This window comes from Rhinolophus sinicus, linkage group LG03 (genome assembly GCF_036562045.2).
Source record: "Rhinolophus sinicus isolate RSC01 linkage group LG03, ASM3656204v1, whole genome shotgun sequence".
NCBI classification, from domain to species: domain Eukaryota; kingdom Metazoa; phylum Chordata; class Mammalia; order Chiroptera; family Rhinolophidae; genus Rhinolophus; species Rhinolophus sinicus.
The window spans coordinates 8,065,182-8,091,943 of NC_133753.1; positions in this window are offsets into that span (position 1 = coordinate 8,065,182).

Below are 26,762 nucleotides of genomic sequence, written 5' to 3' on the forward strand. Positions count from 1 at the left end.
CAACTGTACAAATTCAATGAAATGCCAATGAAAATCCCAAAAATAAGAAGAAAAGATACAGAGATACAGAAATATGATTTTATAAAAGGACCTACCCCACCAAATATTTCAAATCCCTATTTTTTAATGTGTGGTTTTACCATAGTAACAGACAAATGGGACAGAATAGAGCCCAGAAGCACATCCATTTCTACATGGGAACTTGTATTCAATAGTGGTGGTATCAGAAATCTTACATGGAGAGGTAAATTATTTACTAGTGTTTGGGAGATTGGCTAAATATTTTAAAAAATTAAGATACAACTAGATTCTGACCTAGGATATAAAATATACATATTAGTATATAGTATACTGTATTTATATACCCCACATAAAAAATTAAGTCCCACACAATGTCAATTGACTAGAATTCCAATTAGAATAGTCTTAAAATTGAAAAGCTAGGTCTAGAGATACTGCAGAAATGCTTCAGAGGACCTTTTCAGTGGGAAATCTACAAGCAATACAAAGTCAACATATTTACTTACCTCCGCTTATATATGTTAGAAGCATGATGTTACAAGCCAATTTCCTAGGAGGAATAAAGAATATATGCAATCTTTTTCTCGGGGAAAATGAATGCAATCAAATTAAAGACGAATTGCGGGTGGAACAACAAGAACCAAGCTGAGCTGCAGCACCAGTAATACTGTGGGTATAATCCCCAAAGTGTGGACTAATCCTAGGTTTGAGAAACGCATCTGATACAAATGTTGGTGAACATTAATGTGTGTCTGGGCCATGGGAGCCACATTTCCAGCTCAAAGTGTCCATTGCAAGTTTACTACATGCTGCTGACTCTACCAGCTTGTCGGGTCACCCCCTTTGGTGCGTTTTGAGTAGGGGGTATGGGGGCATTGGCTTTTGCATTTGTGCGCGGTGTGTGTACTGGGTTAATATCAGGTCTTGGGACTTAGAGGTGGCTCCCAGATCATCAGCCTCACCTCGAGCTTGTTGGAAATGTGGTATCTCAACCCCACCCTCCGAATTAGAAAGTGCATTTGGACAAGATCTCCACCCACACCGTAAAGTTTGAGAAGCGCTTAAAACTTAAAACTCTGTTAAGTTTAAAGAGAGCAATAGTAGCCACCTGTGGGTAAAGCCAAGCTCGGTCCAAGTTTTACGTACAATATCCTTGTCCCAGCTTCTCCATTAATCGAGAGGTTAAATTTCATCCTTTTGGATAAAAGCTGTAACTTCCTTTTTACCCTGACTTCCCTTGATCATCCGCCCTAATTATCTAAAATATGACCCAGACTTAGGAACAATTTAAAAACCATTCCAGGTGACCAGCATGGATGCCTTGATATCTACATATCAGAGTTTCTACGTTTTACATGTTGGTGAGATCTCAGACCCTTACAATTCTAATCATCTTGGTGCTATGGTCCCCTGCACACACGAAATGGGAAGCAGAAAACTAAAAGTAGGGCACAGGGAAAGAAGTAAAGTGCAGGTTTGGGGTGAGGTTTACAATGAGAACTGACGGTAGAAAGAATAGCTTTAACATTTTCACAGTTATTTTGTTTTATAAATCTTGTTCCCACCTTTAAAACAGTAATTCAAATCATAGAGAAGTGATTGTCAGACCTGGCTGCACTTTAAATTACCAGAGGAGACCCTGAAAAAAGAAAAGTTATACCCAAGCCTGCATCTCAGGAATTCTGGCCTCATTGGTCTGGGGTGGGGTCCAAGCGCAGTTGTTTCACGAAAGCTTCCTAGGTGATTCTAATTAGCAGTCAGGGATGTCATCCACTAGCTTAATGATTTGGGGCCATTGTAGGGCCCAAAGGCCTGGATGCCTCTACAGGCCCATTACAGCTTGCTGTAATCATGGGTGATGGTTACCAGGATTTTCTCTAAAAAGGAAAACACTTTATATATCAGCAGCAATTGTAACAGAAAATAAGATAACCTAGAACTAAATGATACAGAAACACATATTCAGCTCTTGGGTCACAGTTAGAGAAATCTAGAGGGAATTGGTGGAATGAGGCCGACACCTATCACCTCTCCCTCCTGGTCCCGCCTCTGTATCGTGCCCATGAAGCACTGGGGGGTCTTGTTACAGGGCTGATTCTGACTCAGTAGGTCTGGGGAGGGCTTGATATCCTGCAGTTCTCACGAACTTTAAGTGATGCTACCGTAGGTGGTCCAGGGGCCACCCTTCAGGGAGCAAGGCTCTGGTTCCTACTGCTGGCCATGACTCACCCTCAAGCACCTTCTTTGGAACCCAGACAAGAAGGATGGCTTCCTCACTCAGGAAAAATGAATTCCACGGGGATCCTTGATAGCCAGAACCACTGTGCTCAAAACTATAGGCTTTCCTGAACTAAGGTGTCATGCGGGATGTCATGTGGGGTCTCTGGTCCCGCTCCCCACATAAGAACACAGGACATGGTGAGGCCAAAAAGGCACACTCACAGAGCCATAGATAGGGGAGTCATACCACTATAGTCTTGCTGGCAGCTGGGTTGGAGACACAGGAAGCAGGAGCCACACGATCCGCAACCTGCCGTCCACTTCTCTCTGCCAACCCACCTCACTTGCTAGCTGCAATCCGCCGTGCTAACTGCAATTCGCTCTTGCTAGCTCAGCCACCATCTTCTTGCCAGCCCCCATTTTTTCTGCTAGCATAGCCAAAGCAGTTATATTAGTGGCCAATGGCTCACTGGTTACAGCTGACGGCCAACTAGCCACAGCTGATGGCCATCCAATCACAGTTGATGGCCATTTACTACCTGAGCCAGCACCTTTCCACATGAGGCCGAGAGTCCTGGAAACTGCACTCCTGGCTCTGTCCCCACATAAGGTCGCGAGTTAAATCTTATTTTCTGTTAACCGTTCCCTCCTTCCACTAGGCAACTCTATCAGAGGTTCAGGGTCTGTTGAGTTAGAAATGGGCTTAGAGAACACCTAGCTTGGCCCATTCATTACAAAAGTGTGGCAATGAGATGGCAAAGGATGGCAAATTTCACAGGTCAAAGTCCAAACTGGATCCAAGTCAGGACACAACAGCATTAATTAAGAATTCGTAAAAAAATTAAAAAGTCAAAATAATCGCTTTGTGTTACTTTCTGCATGAAACAGCCACTTGATTATTCTCAGGGAGCTGGCAGACTAATAAACAAAGCGTTGGAAGGAATACAGAACTCTAAAGCGAGACTGACTGGATGAAGAGCCCTAAGATGGGGCTGAGAACATGCTGGAAAGGCTCCCTGTCTCTGAGACCACACGACAGACGTTGTTTCCCCTCTCATGAAATGCCATAGAGAAGGCTCCTCAGTCAGCCTTCTTTCACTTTTAATTTTCTGGAACCCCTTCTCAAATGATTTTCTAAATCCTTCCCAATAATGATGCATTCTCTTAACGCAATAGTAAGAAGCCCTCGTGTGAAACTGAAGGAGTACATTGTTCTTTCAAAGACAGGGATCACGTTCCCAGAACATTCAGAAAAGAAGTGCAGCCAGCCAAATGGGTCTGATTCTTGTCCCATTATGTGTTCCTTTGTGGCGTCTTAAGAAAGCAGAACAACTGCTAATGAAATCAACAGACCCGGTGGCATTCCGGGTCCCGGAGCCATGGATGTGGCTGCGTCAGTGGCCACATGGCTCCTGGGTGCCCACTTCCCTTGCCACAAGAGGCCACACCAGCAGTACTGCTTAAACTGACCTCGTTACCATTGTCAGCCTCAAAGCTCAGGACGCGGCTGAGACTTCCCCACAGAACATATTACCACATAGTCTCGCTGCCAGGGGCTATATGGATCTGGAAGTACAAACAACCCCCAGGGAAATCAGCCTGAAAGCTACAAATTTGAATACTATTAAGTACTAACACCACTAGGGGCTGCACTGGGAAAAAGCTTTGCTGGGCTGGCTTCTCCTCCCTCGGCTCCCAGTTTTACTTGGCTTTTGTCTTCCATTTTACATTCCTGGTAAATCCAATTATACCTCTAATACTGCAGGCCACCACAGCACCTTCTTGGGCTGCCTGGAGAGGCAGAGAAGTAGATACATATCTTTGCTGCCTGGGGATCAGATATTCACCTCACTTTCATGACATTTAAGAAGACCACAAATTATTTTCTAGGTGCCTAGTCAGAGTGACAGGAAAGAGCTTGGATGAGGCACCAAACTGCTACCAGTGGTGATTTTGGAGGAGTGAGGCTGGAGTGCGTTTTACACATTTCTATTTTGCACTTTATTTTCTTAATTGGTTTGATGGACACGTGTTATGGCAAAATTAAGTAAAATTGTTTTCCTTATTTGCTGTAATTTACAGAGAGACAGTTTGGTCATATAACCCAGGGACTTTTCATATCCACTGGACTCTTGGAGTGGAGGGAAGGGTTTCTTTTCAAGTATTGATTTTGAACATTTTCACTAATGAAGTCAAAGCCTATAAAGAGAAAAACCCTATGTTTCTTCACCACCACGTTTCACAATAGCTATTAGATGCCCTCAGCAGCATGAAAGCTGTGGGAAATGCATGGCTTTTGGGTAGGAGTGGGAGGAGGGCTTCAAAAGTCGAACTTCGCGGAGGAAATTGATTCTGACACCCAAACCCACAGGCTGGAGGTGATGACATGACCTGGGGGAGTCCAGGCCCTGTTCAGGCTTGCAAGGGTCCCTTCTGATCCCAGCAGACATGGAGGGGGCGCTGGCCCTGGATTGCCTGGCGTGGGCTGTGAGTCACGGTCTGGGGTGTGGCTGGAAGAGCCACACACCGTGGCTGATGGGACAGTGGGGTCCTTCCTAGAGGAGGGCGCCAGCGCTTCAGGACAGAAGCAAGGGCCAAGGCTACAGACCAGGGTACCTCCCTATCAGTGGAGAGTTGGGGACGGAGGGCAAGGCTGGCTGGCCTTGAAGGACTCCCGGGTCTGTGCTCCCAGACACTGCCAGGATCCAGGGCACAACTCAGGACTCGGCGCAGGCGCAGCTCCGGATCCGGTGGGGCGCTCCACCACGCCCTGTGCCTGGCGCATCCTGCCCTGCGCAGCTGCCTTACCCTGTCCTGGGCTCCGCCTGCCTTGCTTCCCAGTCTCCTCCCGCCCTGCCGCTTGGGGGCGCCCGCGCCATCCCGCTATAAAGCCTCTAGGTCCTGCGTCCCATCAACAAGCGAGAGGCCTCCGGAGGCTCTGGCTCTGCTTCAGGCCGCCCGAGGCGCCATGGGCGAGCTCCCGTTCCGCGTACAGACGGCCTTGCATCCCGACCACCTGTGGATTTGGCGAAAGGCCGTCTACGTAGACGAGAACCAGCGCACTTGGCTGCCCATCTCCATCAAGGTACAGCCACTTCGGGGCCGGGCTGGGCAGGGCAGCATGGGTGTCACCATCCCTGGCCAGCCCTTAGGTGCCAAAGACGTCCCAGGCTGTGCACGGCTTCCAGGAGGCCCTCAGGTGCGGCGGCAGGGAGGCTCAGAAGGCCTGATCCGCTCGGGGCGACCAGCGGGGCGCACAGATGAAACCAGTTTGAGCTGGGCTCTAAGGAGCAGTAGTTCTCCAGGCCAGGAAGGAGTGTGGGGAAAAGATATGTGGCCAAAGAATGGGGACCCAGTGCCTGGGGAGTGTGTGAATGTGATCTTGAGTAAAATAGGAATTTTCTGGGTTTCAGGGTCCTCAGCCATAAAATGGGAATAATATCTCTCCAAAATGATTCAGACGTGCATCCGATTATCACAGTCTCCTTATGTGCGCCCCAGAAATCGGTGTTTTAAAAGGACCCTCAATAGATATGATCACCAAGTTTGTGAACCACCGCCCTAGGGATTGGGGTAAACAGACTTCACAAACTTATATAAATAATATAGTAGTATAAAAGCCAGTATTGAATAAATGTTGACTTTGTTTTATGTGTGATGACTTAAGGTGGAACTTAAGTTAATGATAACTTTTTAAAAAAGAAATCTATTTCTCTTTAAGTACTTTCCATCATAGCATGGGTTGCCTCAAAGAAAATTACGTGGAAAATGCAGAAACTTTCCATATGTAAACCGAAGTAAGAAAGTATAAAAGCAAAGTTAAAATATGTAATATTAGAACTTTATGTAATAGCAAACAGCAAAAAGTAATTGAGTAGTGACTGTGTCCCCATTTTACAGGTGAGGAAACTGAGCTATAAAAATGTAAATTTGTCCAAAATAGCTAGTTAGATAATGGGGTTGGGATTCCACCATCTAAATTTGCATCTTTATTGGTATATGTGTGTGTGTGTGTGTGTATATATATACACACACACACATATATATGTATATATATATATATATATACTTTTTAAAATCAAGTAAAATATTTACTTTTTTAAGTCAAATATTTGAAACAAATTTAAGTGACTATCTTTAATCTCTAGCTGGGGAATATCTTCTTCAAGATGACTGAAACCACAAAGCAGAGTTTTTCACATAATCATTATAAATTCTGCACAAAACTTAATGCATTAGCAAACGGTGCGGCAGGATTTACCTTATGTAACTAAGACACGTACTCTTAATATGTAAATCAACAAGCCAAAGATGAATAAGCAAACTAAAAATGGTTAAAGGTTATGGAAGACGACGTACTAACACAACAAGAATGGTGATTTCCACATCTACTCCTCGCAGAATGATCTGAATTATTTTTTAACCATGAGTTCTACTTTCATTCATGGACAGGAAACTTTTAGAAGCTATTTCCACTTTGGAAAAATAGTCGTTGAACACACATGAGTGTCTAGTTTATATTCCAAGAATGATTCTAGGCCATGGGGGTTTGCAGTGAATGGGATAAAAATCCCACTACTTGTGAAGCTGACATTCTACTGGGGGAGAAGGGCCATAGATAATTGAGGTCGGTGTTAAGTTGTATAGGAGAACGAAGGTGGAATGAGAGACAAAACCAGTGGGGTGTGGGGTCTTCAGGCAGGACCCCCAGGGAGTCTTAATTTGCGTTGGCTTGTCATGCTTTGCCCATTTTTTTTGAAACCTTTTGGAACCTCTGTTTTAGTTATGCCTCTTGTGTATATCATAGAATTGGATTTTGCTGAAATTTGTCTTTATAGAAGACATACATTTGAGTAGATTCCTGCCTGAAAATGGGTGTGAGTCCCGCGGAGACCTAGGGGAGAATGTTCCGGGCAGAGGACAACAGGTGAAAGAGACTACTGGGAGTGTCACACGTCCCAGAAATAGTGAAGAGGCTGTGTGGCTGGTACAGGGTGGAAGGTGATGGACAGACGGTGGAGAGGAGGGAGACAGGCCCGGCTACGTGGGGCTGTGGGCTGTGGTAAAGATGTCAGTTCATTCTGCCTCTGATGGGAAGTCATCGGAGCGTGTCCAACAGGGAGGGGAGTGACATACGTGATTGTTAGCCACACACCCTGGCTGCTGTGCCGAGAACTGACACTTGTGGAGTACAAGACCAACCAGGCGGCAAGTTGGTAAGTCATCGAAGTAGTCCAGATGGGGATGGCAAAAGTGGGCTGTCACCTGATTCTGGGATCCAGGGATATCTTGTTTAATAAAAGATATATGACAAAATAAACAAAATCCTACATCAGCTGAAATAGGCACCAAACCGCAGTTAAGGAAGCTCAAGGGCCCCGTGGCATAGCCTCGCTACTAGAAGTTTGTCAGAAAGAAGTGGGCCTTTGTGGGCCTGTCCTGATGTCCTGGCCCAGCCAGAGTCCCTGAGAGCACGCATGGCTTAAGGAATAGAGCTTCTAGAACGGTGGTTCCTAGAATCTCAGATGCCAGCCAGCCGGGCAAATGGCAGGAAGGAATCCGATTATTTGTTCCTGGGGGAACCCTGAAGGTTGCTCTGGTCTTCATTTCTCTTCAGACAGAAGATGGCCTCCGAGTACTCTTACGTCAGGAAGACATCCCCCGGGGGGAGGCCATGCGCCCCAGCCAGCTGCCCCCAAGCCCGCTGCCTTTGATGTGGCAGCTCTACCCTGGCAGACGGTACCGAGGCTCAGATTCCAGTTTCTGGCACATAGTGTACCACATTGAGGCAAGTGTGTGCTTCTGCCAGGGACCCGTTGGGTCATCTTGGGTAGTCCTACTGCCCCTCCCCCATGTCTGGCCTCTGCAGTGTATCTGTTCCCTCCTTTTCTGCACTTAAAAAAAAAAAAAAAAGAATGGAGGGAATTTACAACTGCAGATTTTGAAAGGACTGTGTTAGAAGTTAGAAGTGAATGGCCGGACTACCCTGTGAGGCCTCTACCAGAAGCCCCCTCAGCCGCAGGAACACCTCTGTGGTGGGCAGTCACTGGCTGAAGCTGGTGGGAGAGGGGCCCCTGGAATCCCCTCACATGGGTCCTGCCTGCTGCTCCCATCTGGTGGCAGGCTGGGAGCCAGGACTGGAAGGAGGACCCCAGCGCCCCAGTCACTGACCCCTCCTCTCTGCAGTTCAGCGGCACAGAGGACTTGCTCCTTGAGAAGCTGCCAGACCCGGAGTGTGAGTGATGAGGTGAGTGCCTGTGGGGCCCAATGTCTATTAGTGCAGAGCAGCCAGGTTGGCAGGAAGGAGCACCCTTTCTCACGAAGCAGTGCTGACCCCCACCCGACTGTGCTTCCCGTCCAGGGTCCTGAGGGCTGGGGACCATGCTTTCTCGTTTACCTCCGTGGAAGCCAGTAATTTTTAGGGAGCCTCCTTAATGGGGGCACACATCTGGACAGTGCTTCACAGGTTTCGGGCCCTGTCACTGGCTCATCACATCAGCTGAGCTAGCCACTGTGCTTCCCCGAAAATAAGACCTAGTTGGACAGTCAGCTCTAATGTGTCTTTTGGAGCAAAAATTAATGTAACACATGGTCTTATTATACAACAAGACCGCGTTTTATTTCATTTTAAGACTGGGTATAATATAATACAATACAATACAATACAATACAATACAATACAATACAATACAATACAATTCCGGGTCTTATATTAATTTTTGCTCCAAAAGATGCATTAGAGCTGATTGTCCGGCTAGGTCTTATTTTCAGGGTAACAGGGTAGTTACTACCTGATTTTATAGGTAAACTGAGTTTGGAGGAAATACAGCGCTTGTCCAAATCAGAGCCAGGTTTCAAATCCAGATCTTCTGATCCCAGCCCCTCGCTCTGCTCATAATCTCCCCTGGCTCAGACCCAAGGCCTCAGCTCTGGGGACCAGCACCGGTGACCAAGCTCCCTGTCCAGGCTCGCCCCAGCAGCTCCGCTCCCACCCCCTCTCCCCCCACCCTTTGCCCCCACCCAGTCCGTCCCTTTGCTTTTGACTTTGTCTTCTCTTTGTCTTGTCCCCAGGTCCTGCGGTTCCTGCCTCCCTGAGCCCCGGTGCTGTTGGCCTGCAGTGGGGATGTTCGTGCTTCTGTTCACCTTTTTTTAACCAGCCCTGTGTGTTCTGCTCTGCCAACCCCGGGTGCGGGAGGGGACGGAAGGGCAGGGGATGGGCCCTCCCCAGGGCCTGCGGGACCTGCCGCAGTCCCCTCGGCCTCCCCCCGGCAGATTGGCACTGGGGAGCACCTGGGTCGGTATGGCTTCCTCCGGATGCCTGGCTATCCCTGTGCCTCTGGTTTTCTCAGTGCCTGCTGCTTTTCAGCCTGTCTGTCTGTCTGCTCTGTCCCTCCCAGCAAGTAGTGTCGTGTGCTGCACACTCAGAGGTGCTTCTCATCCTGTCACCTCAGCTCCGTATACCTCTGGTGCGAGGCAATGGGACCTACTCACCAATGAGCCCAGACCAGCTCTTCTATGGTGCAGGCCTGCACGTGACCATGCCTACAGAAGCCCCACATGCCAAGCGGGTTCAGATTCAGTTTCCAGGAGGACTTGAGAGACGCCCTGGTCTGTGCTCAGGACTCAGAAGCCTGCTGGATGAGAGTCCACGGCCCGTGACAAAGCAGGAAGCCAGGCAAGCGAGCACTGTGGATGGGCCTTCAGCCCACCTGTAGGACAGAGGTTGGAGGTACCTCCTTTTAGAAGTTCCCACACACCTGGATGTTTTGAGGTTGTATGGTGCATGAACACTTTGTAATATTCATTGATTAAATATAAGACAGTTCATCTAACGTTGTGCTGAACTAGCTTCTCTCCTTGACCTAGACTGTAGTGTAGAGAAGCGAGAACAGGCATCACCAAATAAGAAAATTTGAAATGGAAAGAACCCTCATGAATTTCGTGCCCCACTTTGACTTTGGAGCTTAGCCTAGATTATTTTTCCCTGCAAATGCTCAACACCCCAGTGTTCTTGAGGTCACTAGAGTAAGTGACTTCAGAGTCTGGGTCAGCAACTCTGGGTGTTTATGACCCTCTGTCTGGTCCTGCCTCCTTACCCTCCTGCCCTAGCCAGCTGCGTCCTCCCTGCTCTGGCACTCACTAGGAGGTCCTTACATGGGCAGTTCCAATCCCAGCAGGAGTCCCTCTTCCCTGAAACTGTCCCCAGCCACCAAGCCCCAACCAGAGTCCCTTCCCTAGCTCCCAGTGATGTGCAGTCACAGGCCAGACCCCCTGTGCCCTGTCCCGCCTCCTTCCTTCTCAAGATCAGCTGCCTCACCTCTACCTTCTGAGCAGGTAAGTCGAACCTCTGGTTACCATGGCAAAGGGATGCCTCTCAGTAAGATGAATCTATTCTGTGTGGAATACTGGTCCTCCCCACTTATGTGTGACTTTAGTCCATAGCTTCCTCACCACGGAGAGATGTGAGGGTAATGAGAGGTCTACGTTGTTAGTATCTAATAAGAATTGCAGAAGGGAAAAAAAAAGAATTGTATAAGAAAAATGCTGCTTCTCCTATTTTATATTCTCTGATCTCAGTCTTCCTACCGTCACTAGACAGATAAGCATCAGCCCCACACGTGACACGGTTTATGTAGAACAGGGTAACTGGTAGCAAGTTTAGGGCTGATGGTGAAAAGGTCACTTGGCTGAAAAAAAAAAAATTCTTGGTTCACATTTTCTTTCTTGGCTCTTTGTACTATGCTACTCCATTGTACCTTAACTTGAAAATATCCTGTAAAGACCTAATGCCATATAGGTTACTTGGTCATTTTACCTTGTGCCTGAAAGACTTCTATAAATTATAATAATTTTAATAGACTATGTCTTGGAGTTGACTGTTCTGGTCATATCTCCCAGGCACATTGTGTCCAAGTCATTTCGTTTGTTTGTTTTCAGTAAAGTTTAATAGTTACTTATATTTGTTCTCCGCTGCCTTACTTTCTTTTTTGACGGGGGTGTGGGGGTACTTCTGTTATGGAAATATTGGATCTTTGCCTGCCTTCTATATCCATTATTCTCTTAAATCCTTTTGATGTTTTTCTTCTAATTTTTTTTATGATTCTACTTCCTGTCCCCTTTTTCTCTCCTGGTCACTCTGTAAAGGGATTTAAGTAGATTGGAAAACAATGCCATTGTCACCATCTTGCCCAGAGCCTTATTGTGTTTTAAAGTTACTTTGTTAGTTGTATTTTGCTTACAAAATAACTTCATTTACAAAGGGGAAATGCCCCTAGAGATATACTAATTCTAAAAGATTTTCCCCTATCTTTTTATACCACAGGAGTTAGCTTGCGTTAGGCCAGTGAAGTCATTGTCAGGGAGAAAATTCTCCTAGTGGGTGAGTGAACCTGTGGCAAACACAATTTATAAATTTAAGAGAGAAAGTTTTCCAAGAAAGTGCTCTCCCAAATACTTTACTATAATGACCATTCATGGTTTTGAGATGAAAAATCAACAGCCGTTAAAACTACTAAACTGAACATTTCATTAATATGGGAGAACCCTTTGCACTTCTCAGTCATAAAACTTAGAAACTCCACTTTGATATGATACACGCAGGTTCACAGGTTAAGATGCCGATTACCTAAGCCCCTGGGCTTCGAGGGCCCAAAAGGCTGAAATCTAGGGAATTTGCCTGGCGCTGCTCTGAACTGATGGCTCCTCCCCTCAATCTGGCCTCATCAGCCCACCGACCACGGACACCAAGAAGCCATGTCTACACCACCATTTTGGTTGAATTGTACTGGGTAAAATATCTGTCTCATTTCTCTTGGACCTCTAACCCTTGAGGGTCATGGATAACCATGGGAAACCTTGAAAGGGACACAGGCAGATTTAGCATATCTTGTAGAATAACAGACTCTGATCCCATCTGGTTCATCGTGAGATCCCTTGGACTCACTGTGCCCTATACATCTGTCAGCTAGGGCTCTCCATCCTTTTAGACAAGATTTAATTTCGCTTGACACCCCCTTCCCCACCACCTCCATGTCACCCTTCTCTATCTCTCCAGAGATTTCGGGGTAGGGGGTGTCTCACACTTCTCCCCTTCACTCCTTGCTTCAAAGCTCCAGCACCTACTAATTGAGTTTGGTTTCTGGATGTTCTCCATGGATGTCATTCGTGCTCCATACATATCACCCCACGTCACCCTGGGTGTCTCCCTGGTTCCTTCACCATAGGGCTGCAAGTGACAGACTCTGGGGCAGTTTGGAGTTACATTTGAGGGTTTGGGGAGGTTTGTGGATTAACATTCAGACTATGCCTTAAAGTGGAACATTAGGCACTCATTTTGGAAAAGTCCCTGAGCCATTGTTATAGCATCACCCCTCCCCTCCCCATGATGCCCATCTGGGCTCCTCCAAACTGCACAGACCCACCCACCCCACCCTCTCCACCCCTCCCCCACCCCGTACAGCTAATCCTTGAAATACTTTATTATGCAAACAACTATGTCTGTTTGACTTGGGGCTAGCTTTTCTTGATTCAATGTCAGGTCAATGTGTTTTGCTAAACAAGACTATTCCAAAGAGAAACTATTTTGTCTCTCTCCTAGGAGACTGAGCTGCTATAACCTATTGTGGGTTCTCAGTTCTTTCTCTTCCTGCCCTTTCTTCCTGTTATACCTGCTCAGGATGTGAGTTGGGATGGAAGAAGGGAGACAGGGTTGGTATGAAGAGGACTCATGGAGGAACACACTGGGAGTCGGGTGGGGTGGGTCTGCTGAAGGATGTCCTCCAGGAATGGACAGGACCAAGGGAAGGAACTGAGTCTGGCCCAACACAGAGCAACCTGCTGGGCTAAGAAAGAGCCATTCTAAGAACCTACCCCTCTGGGAGGTATTAGTATAATAATGCCTCTTTCACACATAAGAAAACGGGCTTAGAGAGATTACAGACCTTGCTCTAAGTTAACATAGCAGTAAGTAGCAGGCCTGGATTATAGCAGGCAGCCTGGGTAGAGTCTGCTCTCAGCACACTATTACTGTACGGACTTAGAAAATGAACACACTTGAATGGAATCAAGTCGACTTCTTACTCAGACCCACAGCAAAGTGTTTCACTTCTCAGAGCCTCGGTTTCCTCACCCGTAATAAGACAGGTGCTATCTCATAATGCTCTTTGAATATTAAATCAGCTAACAGAAGTAAAGTGTCTGGCACATAGTAGATTCAATAAATGTTAATATTCCTCCTTTATAATATTCCTCCTGTATTTCATGGAAAGAATCATTAACAGCATTCTTAAAGGGGAAAATATAAAACTTTAAAAAATTATTTTACTTTGTTAAAAAACAAAAACAAACAAACACAAAAAGCATTGAGGGACAAACCAAATGCCAATACTGCTCTTTTGTTTTTATTAATATAATTTAAACAAGAGGGAAAGAATGACTATTGGTCTGTGGCTAAAGAGCAGAAGATCTATTTAAAACTTAATGTATTTTTTTTAAAAAAATCACACAATTGGCTTATTTGAGGGGCTTGCCCTAAAAAACATGACATATACTCACAAATAATTAGGTCGATTTTTGCTCCAAGTTACAGCTGCCTTTCATCCACATTTCTACTTTCCTTGGAGAGTGTTTAACAGGGTGACAAGCACCCCCATCCCCGTTTGCTCCAGGCCTCCTAGGAATGAGTTTATCCAGGTGTTCACACTGCAGAAGTAAAAGGTAAACTTGAATGAGAACTGTATTGTTAGTTTTGTAGCTACTTAAAACAAAGATCTTTATATATAAAGTAAAACTTGTCTATTATGCATTTTCATTCTTCTATTTCTGGATAATCCTTTCCTGAAAGACAGAGATTGGTAAATACCATATCCTGAATTTCACTAATCCCAGTTTTTAGTATTTTTAAATGTACATAGTTATTTCAGAGAGGCTCTCGAGGTAATTTGCCCACCAGTTGGCAATGAGGATGAAGGTGTGTGATACCGTGCAGAGTCACAGGCTTGGGTTTTAGTCAACTGCCTACTAACTTGCTACAGAAACAAGTCACACCGGCCCATTCTGCACTTTAGTCACCTCCTCTGTCAAGAAAAGTAATGACAAGGTATAAGTTAGTGTGATATTTGGTTAATATAGATTATCCCCCTTTTAGTCCTACAAAGAAATACTTGTTATCCCCGATTTCCCAGTGAAGAAACAGGCTCAGAGATACGGTCACTTGCCCAAAGTTAGTAAGTGGTGTGGCCCAGATGTTGCCTGCATCTGTCCTGTTTCTGGCTCCCAGTATTCATTTATTCAACTCCGTCTTTGTGCCTCAGACACAGAACTCTCACAGTACACATTCCAGCACAGAAGAAGAGCCATGATGGTGGAATACAGGAAAGGCCGACTGTGGATGGGCCAATCACGCAAGCCCCGTCTCAGGCCAGCAGGAGGGGAGGGCGAGCTGAGGGAGGAGGGTTTTCTAAAAGGTCAGGCCTCTAAGTGGAAGGGGCTCAGCCCAGCACCTGCTCATGGGTGGCCCTTTATTTACCAGTCCTCCATAGTGGACTCCAGCTGTTACCACGGTGTTCCCTTTTCTCACGTCCATGCACACGTACACGTGTTTTTCTAGGACAGTGGTTCTCAAATGGGGACAGTCTTGCCCTCCAGGGGACATTGGGCAATTGCTGCAGACATGTTTGGTTGTCACAACCTGGAGGAACAGGAAGTCTCCCTGGCATCTAGTGGGTAGAGACCAGGGCTGACAGTGCACGGACAGCCTCTCGTGAGAAAGAACCATCGGATCCCAAACACCTGACAGTGCACAGACAGCCTCTCATGAGAAAGAATCACTGGATCCCAAATGCCCAGAGCGCAGAGCTTGGAAACCCTCCTCTCAGTAATACGCTAGGTAAGGGCCTTGTGTGCCATTTAAATTTTTTTTTTTTTTTTTTTACCATTTTAAATTTTAATAAATGCTCCTGAGTTGTCTTCCAAACCTCCAAAATCACTCTAACAATTTACACGCCCACAACACATAATCACATTAAGACTTAACTTCTACATCAAGGATACAAATTTCTGAAGTTTGATGTCTGCACCTCCCCACGCTCCATGAATGGGTGTCTCCTCTTCTGTGAGCAGCTAATTCTTGGTGTTTGCCCATTTTTCTTCAAGGTTTCTAGGAGTTTCTAAGTCTGCTGCATTCTAGTGTTTTATGCATAGTCCTAATATGTTCCACCCATGATTTTTGGTATCTGGTCATACAGAAAATATTTACATTGAACAAGTTGTTTGCCTTATAGGCTTTTCTACCACCAAGACCATCTACATATTTCCCTGTATTTTCTTTAAAGCTTTTTCAGATTCATTTTTGAAGGTTAGGACTTTAATCCACTGGTCATTTCTTCTTGTGACTGATGTCAGGGGAGGAGGTCCCTCTTCTCGCCACCACTAAGTTGTCACACTGTCCACTTTTTCCCTCTGCTTATAGGGCAAGACCGGGTCAGCTCTCAGACTCTGCTTACCCCTCCTACCCAAGGACTGTTCCAAGGCACGTGGGAGCTTGGTCCAGCTGTGAAAGCTGTCCCTTGCTTGTGGATTCTCCTCCTACCACGGCCTTCTTTTTTGCCTTTTCACAGCACAGCTTCACCAAGGGCCCACACACAGGTCTGCACTTCCTCGCCTTCCACTGCCGTCCTGCTGCTGACAGGCGCCAATCACAACTTCCTTTCCAGTGTGGAAAATACTAAATGGATGACTAAAATTTTTCCTTAACCTTAAGTGCCAGCTGCTGCTTTGCTACACTAGCAACCAGTTTAAGATAAACTCTGCTTCAGCACAAAAGTTGACAACAAGCCAAAATGTTTAGCTAACCAGTCCTGGGAGGTAACTTTCACAGACCAGAATCCCCTCCATGAGCTGAATGACGCAATAAGGAGGAAAACCACAGGCCCAATCCACGCCTCATATTCCCCTTGTGCAGATGTGCAAACTGAGACTCAGGAGTTGACAGCTTGCCCAGCATTTGCTGTGTTTCAGGCCAAGTGTTAGCAGAACTGATGCCCACAGGGCATTTGAGTCCACGTCCAGACCTGGCTCCCTCTGAGGCCTTTTAAACTGAGCCCCTCCCTCCCTGAGGTGGGAGGGGCTGCACGCCTCCCACCCCCTGCCCACCCCGCAGGGCCTGGTGGGCTTGGAGGGGCGGGGGCGGGTGGAGGGACATCTGAAAGACCAGCAAGAGGGACACAAAGGGGAAGAGAACCCAGGGCTTGCAAGCCAGTGGGGCAGTCAGCCCAGCACACCAACGGGGGCCCCTGGCGCGGCCCACCCCGGCAGGTCACCCTGAATGCAGAGCTGAATGGGACTGCTAACCTATGGGAAATGGGAAGAGCAGAGTGGACAGGAGCCCAGCGGCCTCCTGCCCCCCAAAGAGGCCACACTGGGTGTGCAAACAGAAGGGCAAGTGCACAACGATCCTCACTGAAGATTCTGCAAGACCTGGGAGTAGACAAAAGGAGAGAGAGCCACGGAAGTACCAGGTCCCAGCAGGACCAAGGGGGAGGGCAAGGACCCCTGCTCTAGTCCCTCCAGTGCTCCAGACCCTGCCCTGGCCAGCTCAAGCTGCTGCCAGTCTCAGGGAGAAGGCTTCTGCGTTTGTATGGGGTCCTTGAAGGCCACTGTCATTGATTTGACTTGTGGCACCCGATACCATGGTCAGACCTGGAGATCAGGCTCACCGGATTTGAGCTAGATCCCTATTTCCAGGCTCTATACTAGGGGTGTCCAAACTTTTTTCAGCGTTTTTCACCAAGGGCCATATGCAGTAAAACACACAAACAGCCGGGCCACTCACTCGAGGTGAAGTACGTATTGCCTCACCTGGTTTATTTAAGTAAACTAAATATATTTTTGGAATTTGCTGCGGGCCAATTAACAATGGATTGCGGGCCACAGTTGTCCTGCAGGCTGCAGTTTGAACACCCCTGCTCTATACCGTGTTTCCCCAAAAATAAGACCTACCCCGAAAATAAGCCCCAGTTAAGATCGTCAGCCAGACGGACACATTTAGTACATTATGACGATGTTCCAGAAGATGACACGACTGTATTTGAATAAATGTAGATTGTTGTACATGAAAAAATAAGACATCCCCTGAAAATACATCCCAATGTGTCTTTTGGAGCAAAAATTAATGTGAGATCTGGCCTTATTTTGGGGGAAATACAGTATAAATAAGACCCGGTCTTATTTTCGGGGAAACACGGTAGTCTTTCGGAAATCATTCCAACCCTTGGAGCCTCAGTTTTCTCACCTGTAAAAATGGCACATTATGCACTTCACAGAATTCTTGCGAGGCTTAAATGATGACAATTCTTCGGTGAGATCCTACGCAGTGAAAATCACACCCAAAGGGGCAGGGGAGGAGGGGTGATGGTGTGGCTATGTGAGAAAAGCTCAGGGACCAGCATGAGGGGAAGGAGACCAGCACTGTCTTCCTGTAGAGAGCAGAGGCCTCCTTGCTTTCATTTGATCTCCATATTGAGATGCCAGGCCCTGACATACCAGCCCCATCAGCCACTCCCCATCGGCAGTCATTCCTGGCCAGTCATTCCCAGTTAGGTTTTCCAGGGGGAATTCCCGCCCATTTTCAGGAATTTTTTTTTGCTTTCCCGTTCCTGAATCCCAAGAAAATTTGGTCGGGAAATTGGGAAAATCAGCTCCTTGAACCCATGTGGTTGGAAGTACCGACGGTCACTTTGTGGAAATGATTCATCGTGGAGAACAGAAAGCAGTTTATATCTCAGGATTCAGGAATGGGAAAGCGAAAAGATTTCCTGAGAACGGGTGGGAATTCCGACCTGGAAACCCTATTCCCAGCCACCTGCTGCTGTGTTAGGATCAGCTGCTCCCTGAAGGCAATCTGCAGGAGAGGAGGCAGCGATCAGAGCCCCTGGGAAACCCTGGGAAATGTGGACACCCAGCTGAAGCAATGGGAACCTGGGTCTGTGGATTTCAGTAGCCCAGGCATCCCTCCATCCCTCACCCCACTTTGTACAGGTGCCATCACCACTTGCCACCCGTCGCCTTCACCTGGGGCCATCACATACTTGCCTTGCCTAGTGGAGCCACTATTCCTCAGAGCCTGGAATCCATTGCTTTGTACCTTCTCCCAGGGTAGAGCTGCCACATGAGGAGCAGCTGGGACAGGGGCAGCTGGCTGGGGGACATGGACTCCTGGGGGTACACTGGCATCTGCCACATGTGGACTGTGATGCTGGGTTCACGCTGAAGAGACCAGAGAGGAGGGGGCACATCACGGACAGGGTTCCCCTGGTAGTTGGTAGAAACAACCCAGGTCCCAGGTGTCTGGCCCAGCTGGTGGCCTGCCAGGGGTCAGAGGTCAGATGTGCATGTTTCGGAATCCCAGACCTAGAGCCATGCCATCATCACTTGGGGATTTCTGGACTGGGACGACTGAGTCTCTCCTGCCTCACCCTCTGTATAGTCCTCCCACTGACCTGCACCCCACCTCACCCCACGGTACCCCTGAAAAGTTAGCCACGGTTTGCACCTGTCAGCAACCTTATGCCTGCATTCTACTCCCTTGGGCCTCTGTCTCAGCCATTTTCATTGTTTCTAAATCCTCTTTTTAAAAATAAGGTATCCAAAGACTAGAATCTGAGTTTTCCCCAAAAAATATACTGTAGTTCTGACTATGGCCTTCACATACTTATTGTGACATGAAACAAAAATAAATGAAACAAAATTCAGCCAACACAGACAGGTATAAAAGCGACTGGGACCGTCACCACACAACTATAAACAAAGCTCCATGTGTTACGTATTCTGCCAAATGGAAACCTCTTTAGAGTTTTCTACCTGAGTATGTGTCTTTTCTTTGTGATGATCACCTTTATGAGTTAAAGATACTGGCCTTATATCAGTCACACATGTTGCAAATAATTTTTTGCAGTTTATCGTCCTTTTTTTGGGCTGTTTCTGCAGGAGAGTTTTTTGTTTTTTTTTTTAATTATGTGGCAAAATGTCTTTCCCTGTGGATTCTGGCTTTAGATTGGGTGACAATAGAGTAGGAGCTACAGATCCAATCTGACTTGCCACCTGTTTTTGTAAATAAAACTTTATTGTAAATAACCAAGTTCTCATTCCTTTGTGTGTTGTGTTTGGCTGTTCTTACCCTGCAAGCACAGAGCTGAGAAGTTCTACAGAGTCCTTTTGACCTGCAAAGCTGAAAATACAGTTCAGTCCTCACTTACTAATGTTGCCAGTATGTTCTCAGAACTATGGTAAAACAACACATAACAAAACCAATTTTACTACAGGCTACTTGATAGAAACAAGAGGTACATTCCTACTGCATTTTATCAATGTTATAATAAAACAATGCTGAAGCTACACCTGAAATTAATATATTGTATGTCAACTGTAATTGAAATTTTAATTGAAAAAATATTTAAAAGATTTGAAAAACCAACATTGAATGAAATGACATTATTCGAGGCTTGCTGTATTTACTCTCAGACCCTTTACAGAAACTTTGCTGAGCTTTGTGTTTTGTCATGCTCGGAAAGCTGTTTCCTATCGGAAGATTGCATGTGAAAATACAGACCTACCATTAAGAAATAGTTATCCCCCCTTATCCATGGTTTCACGTTCCTTGGTTTCAGTTATCACGGTTGACCACGGTCTGAAACTATTAAGTGGAAAATTCTAGAAATAAACAATTCATCATTTTTAAATTGCATGCTGTTCTGAGTAGCATGATGAAATCTCTTGCTGTCCAGCTCTGTCCAACGCAGGACGTGAATCATCCCTTTGGTGGCATATCCACTTTGTATATGCTACCTGACAGTTGTGACTTAGTAGCCATCTTGGTTATCAAATCAACTATGACAGTGCTTGTATTCAAGTCACCCCTACTATTTTATTAATACTTAGTAATTGCCACAATGAGCAAAAGTAGTTTAAACTTTATCATAGGTACGTTTGTATGGAAAAAAACATAGTGTATATAGGGTTCAGCACTATCCGAGGTTTCAGGCTTCCACTGGGGGTCTTGGAACATACCCCGTGTGGATAAGGCAGGACTGCTGTAAACATTTTAAATAAGGAAAATGATACTCACTCTCCAGCTTGCCCTACCCCACCCATGGCTAAGTTATTTGAAGAATCCATTCTTTTCCTACTGAACACTTCTTTATGCTTTGACAAAACGTACTAACATATTTTGTCCAGAATTTTCGCATGATTTATTTGGTGTAGGTATAGAAAAGACTTCTGCTGTTCTCCACCAAAAATTTTCTGGGTAACCAATTTGAAAATTGCTAGGAAATGTGTTCTATTGTTTGAATTGTTTATGAGGGTCTAAATAACATTTTCGATACCTGGATAAGCTTTTTCCACATCACACTGAGGATGTATAGTTATCCCTAAAAGACGGTCTATGGCTGACCTCTTGTCTCGCTGCAGCTGTTTCCAATCTGAGTGATTACTTTATCACCTGGGGAACTTTTGAAAACTGAAAGGGTCTTACTTAGACTCCACCCAGCCTCCTGATTCAATTTTCGAGGTAGGATTCCAGAATGTGTTACCTGTCAAACACTTCCCCAGGCCATTCAGATGGCAAGGTGTGTCTGTAACTCCGGAGGTATATTATGCCCGTTTTGAAGATTATGAAATCAATGTCACTTTTACACTATTGGCCCACCTACTGCCCCCTAGATTGCAACACCTTTGCTCGTACTAGTCCTGCCTCCTTTCTCATCCCGCAGAGCCCAACAAAACGGCCACCCATCTGTGAAGGCTTCCCAGCATGCACTGGGGCAGGACCCTGAGCGACCTCTGTATTGGCGGCCCCACAACTGACTGCATCATCTCCTACCCATGAACTCACGCCTGTGACCCTTCCAGGCAGGGGCTCCTGGGACCAGGGTCAGCATGGCCAGCGCTGTGCTCAGACCCTGAACAGGCTGAGTTTCCCAGCACAAGTAAGCCCGGCCCCCTCTCACCTCTTTCCCAGGCCCTACTGCAGAATGTGCCAGCCCACAAGAGCTGGGAGCCCTCCCATAGCCTCCATTTGTGCCCCAGGACTCACTGCGCTGCCCAGGGAGCCCCTGCCCAGACCTCAATGGGAGGGGCTGAGCCGACCGACCACCACAGCGGACCCAGGTCCTTCCCGTCGCATCCTCCTAGATGCCAGGCCTCTGGACCCAAAGGAAGTGTGGGAGCGCCCCAAGGTGCAGAGAAGTTCGGACTGCCATTGCAATGTGTGCTTGGGACGGGCCTCAACGCACATGTGGAGCAAGGCCCATCAGTGCTGCCTTAAGTGGGAGGGCAGGGCCAGCAATCCTGGGTTCCAAGGAAAAGGAACAGAGGTGGTGCGGCAGGGGGCGGGGGGCGGGGCCAGTGAGCAGTGGGAGGGGCTGCAGGGAGGTGCAGGGCCAGCCAGGAGGGAGGCAGCCCCACCACTGGGGACAGGCAGAAGCAAGGTCAAAGAGCAGGGGTGTGCTGAACTCGGCCAGCTCTCCTGCAGCGCGGGGACTGGGCCTGGAGCTGCAAGAGGCAGAAAGGCCTGGGTACAGGACCCTCTGCGCCCACCCCAAGCTGGATTGTCTCCCTAAGACCCACACTCCACCTCCCCTCTGATGATGCCTCTGCGGCCCCCTCCCTGTTTTCCCACAGGCAATGTCCCCGGCAACTCTGCTTTGGGGCTTGTGCCCTGGGCCTCATGCAAACCTTCCTGCCTCAGATACTGGGCTAGTATGGACTGTCCCCATCTTCTTCCACCCGGTGGCCATTCCTTGAACAGGACTTCACGTGGGGACCCTTCTCTGAGCTTAGAGGCATCCCCCACAGGGAATGGGGGTAGGGGCTGTCATCTCAGTGGACTCTTGCCCCTGGCCCAGGCACCTCTGGGGCAAATCAGACTCCCTCTCCTCAGAAAATAAGCCAGTGCCCCAGGGACACCTGAGATCATATAAAGTGTGGCAGAGACAAGGCCATAGCACTGAGGGCCTGTGGCCCTCTTGCCCGTCCTAACCTCGGCCACTGGTCCCGAGTGCTCACTTGGCCTAGTCATCTTAGGAGCACTGCTTGGCCAAGAAGCCACAGAAGAGGCAGGCCCATGCGGTAAGCACCTGCGCTTCGTCTGAAGGTACCATGGCTATAACCAGTTTCCTTTTGAAAACCACAGTATGATTATTCCAGTTCACATGAGAATGAGGATTGAGATGATGCATTCCTCTGGGAACTCTCAAAAGTGATTTCTGAATGGGTTCCCGATCTAGTGAAAAGGCAGGTAGGATGACCATCTTTGATGGGCTCACTGGGCAGCTTCTGTGGAGGCCTGAGGGTTTTTCACAGCAATTCTACCTCCTTCCTTGGTGTTTTTCCATCTGGTGTGGGATTGGAGCGGCCCTAGGGGATGAAGGGCTTTACAGTGTTGTATAATGTGATCACACACATCTGTTACTATATTCTATTGGTTAGAAGTAGGTCCTGTCCGCAAGCAAAGGGAGGGGACTGATTATTCAAGACTGTGGATACCAGGAGTTGGGGACCATGGGGACACCCCCACCGAGCCTGTTCACTACAAGTATCAACCCCATTGGGTTACTATGAGGATCAAATAAGACTGTGTATAAACAGCAGCACCAGGCACATAGTTGGCACTCAGAAATTGCTGGGCCATAGTTAGCGCTCAGACTAGTCCCCTCCCGGGGCAGCATCCATCAGTCCTACCCTTGTAACACTGATGAAACTAGTACTTATCTCTGTCACTCCATATCGCAAATATGTATCGATATTCTTGTCGACTGGCCAAAATAACTCTCCAGAAAATCCACCAAAAGAGTGATTTATTCGGGAAAAGAAAAAGAAACAAGACCACCCCAGCAGTGTGTGAATGCACACTTCAACTGGAGCTCCAAATGGTGGCACACGTGCAAAAGTGAGCATTCCCAAGATGGCCTCTATATTTATTTGGATCCCTTCCCTGGAACTTACCACAAAGTTTAACAGGAAGTCAGGACTAGAGAGTTAACGAGGGGCCCAACTCCACCCATAGTCCTCCCAGCTCTATGGTTAATCATCTTAAGATGCCAGTTCACTTTTATCATTCTCAACCTCACTCCCTGATGAACAGATGTGCGTGACTGTAAGTGAGGGTGTGGGAGGAGTTGGTTAATAAGTGCAGTGCACCTATGCTAAGTCAGGTATTTTACATATGTTGTCTCATTTATATCCTCCGACAACTCCATCTGCTACAGACTGTTGTTCCCATTTGATAGATGCAGAAACTGAGGCTTGAGCCATTTACCCAAATAAGGTGGGTGGCAGAGGAAGGATGTGAACCCAGTTATTCCCGGCTCTAACACTGTTTTTCTTTGTCTCCCTTGGCCAAGTCTGGCTCACTACACGGAAGAGGCAGAACCAGGAGTGGGGAGAGCTTCAGTGGGTGCTGCTGAAATGATGGTGGGGTCCAAGGTGGAGGCTAAGAACACCTCCTCATGAGTAGGTGGTTGGGAGGTAAGTAGTGATTTCCATGAGCAAAAAGAACAAAATTGTCAGAGAGCACAGAGGCCAAAAGGAACAAACTGATTCATTGATCACCTTCCTCCTGCCATGTCCCACACCTCCCACTACTAGACCTGCACTGAAGAAAGACGACCTGGAAGGCGATGAGAACAGAAGTTTCAACCCTTGTCCTTCAGCTGGCCTTTGTGCATATTATGTCTGAGATATGAAAATGTCTCCTGCTCAAGTTGTCCATCTCTGGTATCTATAACTTAAAAGATTCCCTCTCTGGGGTGGGTGTCACCTAAATCTTTGAGAAGCCGTTGATCTCTCCAGGATTGCTCTCCTACGGTGTAATCATGTGTGGACCCAATGCTGTCCTCCCCCAGCAGAGGGAGCCCTTCACAAGCCCTAAGCCCAGGTGTCCTAGAGCCTGGGCAATAAGGGGATGATTCCAGAGCACATATAAAGGGGCACTGAGCAGGGCTTGGAAGGCTGGGTGAGAGTCACTGAGACCTCTGGATGCTCTGCTCAGCTCCTCCCATTGACTGAGCCCAAAGTGTCCAAAGCAGGCAGGACACTGGAGATAGAATGACACAAGTGGGGATTGGGAGAGCTGTTTCACTGGGGAAACATGATGACTAAAGACTTAGAGGAAGAAAAAGTCAAGGTGTGTTTGGAAATCAGGGAATAATAAGGATCATCCAGTGCTGAGGACGCAGGTTCAGATGATGAAGGATAAGAATGTAGTCGTGTGGGTGGGTGGGTGGGTCGGTGGGTGGGAGCCAATTCTCCACTGGAAGGATCTAAAATGCCTCTCAAACCTGCTGGCGTTCACCAGGTTGGTCAGGAGCAGTGACAGTGCTTGCGGAAGGGAATAATATAAATACGCACCTAATAAATGTCTGAACTAATGATAAACCAAGAGTGGCTCAGTAATCAGTGACGACTAGAAAAAGACTGGATGGGGATGGTATGGGTAACAATACAAACAAGAAGATCCAAGTTCCAACACTGCTTATTTAAACAGTGAACAGAATAAGTTAGCAGGATGATAAAAGAAACTTGACCCAGCCATGGAGCTGAGGAATGGGGGTTTAGGGAAGTTTCTATTCCAAGACATTGAAGATATACTTATTTTTCTCCTAGAGGTTTTATTGTATTACATTTCATATTTCTATATGATTGATTTTTGTGTATGGTGTGAGGAAGGGATCTAGGTTCATTTTCCATGTTAATATCCAATGAACTCAATACCATTTAATAAACACTATCCTTTCTCTCCTGCTGTATTATCACTTCTGTCATAAATCTGGGACCCTATATGTATGGGCCTGTTTCTGCACTCTCTTTTCTCTTTCATTATTCTGTTCTTGTATCCTTGTGTCAATACCACATGGTTAATCACTCTAGCTTTAAGATAGGTATTCATGTCTTATAGTGTAAGTCCCCTAGCTTTGTTCTTCTTCTAGTAGATTGCTCTGACTATTGTGATGGTTAACTTAAACTTAATGGGTGTTTGGGGATGAGATTAACATTTAAGTCAGTGAGTTTTGAGTGAACCAGATTGCCCTCTGTAATGTTGGTGGGCCTCATCCAATCAGTTGAAGCCTGACTAGAAGAAAAAGATTGACCTCCCAACGCAAGAGAGAATTCTCCAGAAAACTGCCTTCAGACTTCATCTGCACCATCTGCTTTCCTGGGTCTCCACCCTGCTGACCCACACTGAAGATTTTGGACTTGCCAGCCTCCATAATCACATAAGCCAATTCCCTATAATAAATCTCTTTCTATATACATACATGTGTATATACATATATCCTATTGATTGTTTCTCTGGACAACCCTGATTATTTCAGCTATTCTCTAGCCTCTGCATTTCTTTTTCTAAAAAATTTATTGGGCTGACAATTGTTAGTAAAATTACATAGATTTCAGGTGTACAATTCTGTATTACATCATCTATAAATCCCATTGTGTGTTCACCACCCAAAGTCAGTTCTCCTTCCATCACCATATACTTGATGCATTTCTATATGAATTTTAGAATTAGCTCGTTAATCCTCACCTCTCTCCATCCAAAATCCTGCTAGGATTCTGCTTTGGATTATATTGTATATATAGGTCTATTTGAAGAGAAGTAACTCTCTCTTATATTGAAGCCCACAATTTCAAAACATTGTATATCTATCTCTCCATAATTTATGTGTCATTTAATTTTTCTCTATGTTTTTTATTTGATTTGTTCCTTAGGTATTTGATTGATGCTATTTTAAGTGGTATTGTTTAAAATTCTGCATCATATTTGTTTGTTTCTATTACAGAAAAATGCAAGTGATTTTGGCACATTGATCTGGTATCCAAACATCTGGATAAATTCATTTAACCCTGAGGTTTTCTAATATTTTGGGAAATTCTCAGCCATAGTATCTTCAATTGCTCCTATCTCTTTCTGTCTCTCTTCTCCTGTGGCTCCAATTATACCCTGTGGCTCCAATTATACACTGTTAGATCTTTTAAACTGTATACCATGCCACCTATGTTGTGCTCTGTTTTATTTTGCATTTTTTATTATTTTTTCTCCCTGAGCTGCTTCCATTTGTTAAACGCCCTCGGTGGGGAGGGCACTGGCCTTGTGTGTGAGATTCCTCAAGTCTCCACATTTGTCCAGCTGCATCAGAATCGGCAAGTATCCTCAGGGGGAAAAATCAGCTGCAGGAGGCGATGGCTGGTGTCAGTTCATCACTCCCTCCAGTGCTCCCAGCGCCTGCCAGGGAGTTCTCAGGAGCACCAACCCCTGGTGAGTCTTCGTCTTCTCAAGAGACTTCAGAAAATTCCACTCGACTATTCAGCGGTCTACAGCCTTTCATATCATACAGCTTCGTAATTCGACACATGTCTCAAGGTGGAATCTGGCAGGGTGTTCAAGGCCCCTCAAGCCCCCCAGTTTTGTCATTCTACAGCAGGACTGGGACTGGGCCCAGCCCAGATTTTAGCCCCCAGCCTGCACC